General features: G+C 44.2%; 1 protein-coding gene across 1 annotated transcript in view; it reads left to right on the forward strand.

Moving 5' to 3' along the window:
* Positions 1-850, forward strand: part of FBXO47 (F-box protein 47) — a 26,213-nt gene that overhangs the window by 4,968 nt on the left and 20,395 nt on the right. The window lies entirely within an intron of this gene.

The raw sequence follows: 850 nt of genomic DNA on the forward strand, positions 1-850 counted from the left end.
GCGGGTCTCTGCTTTGCACGAGGCCCGGGGCTTCCCGGCCGCGCGTGCGGATGTGTAACTGCTCTGAGGTCCATCTGTCACCTTCCAGGCCGCATAAGTAACCATGTGGCTTCGGCAGTTTTCTGGCAAAGGGAGGAAATGCACTTTGGCCAGAGAGTTTGCGGCGGGAGGAGCGCCTCGGTTGTCCCTCCGGAGACCAGGGCTCCGGCCCGGAGCTGAGGCTGCGCGTCCGTCTGTGAAAGACCGTGTTTCTCCGAACGGGAGCGAGCGTGGCCGTGTCACTGTGTGTTTGTGTGTTTTTTAATTATTATTTCGTATCAGTAAATATCGGTGGTTTTTCGTTCCCCCTGAGAAATGTTCATTTTGAAATCAGGTTGTCGTAGGCCCTTCCTGAGACCGATCGGTGACTGTGATTAACCAAAAGTGAAATCGAGGGGACATGGTTACTCCTTGATTGATTTGTCTTATTCATGTCACAAGACTTTCATTTCACTGCTTATGTATAGATTTACACAGCGTGTCGCTGCGCGTGGCAAGGCCACCTTCTGAGTCTCGTAGAGCGAGTACAACTTTAAAAGCTCTAAACTTTGTCTCTATTTTTTTTATCTCTTTGTTTTTATTATTTCTAACAAAAGATGTCAGTGCCCAGTTTTAAAGAAATAGAAAAAAACATTACTACAAAAATTTAAAGCTATATCAATATTTTGACTTTTTCATGTAAAGGTTATAAAAGCAACATAGTAACTGACAGAAATTGAATGTGTTGAATTTGTTATATTGTTTTCTTTTGGGTTAAGTCTTTCTTTTTAAAATGTTTGCATATTAGCCCTGACTGGTTTGGCTCAGTGGG

The sequence above is a fragment of the Myotis brandtii genome, unplaced genomic scaffold (genome assembly GCF_000412655.1).
Source record: "Myotis brandtii unplaced genomic scaffold, ASM41265v1 scaffold157, whole genome shotgun sequence".
In the NCBI taxonomy this organism is placed as follows: domain Eukaryota; kingdom Metazoa; phylum Chordata; class Mammalia; order Chiroptera; family Vespertilionidae; genus Myotis; species Myotis brandtii.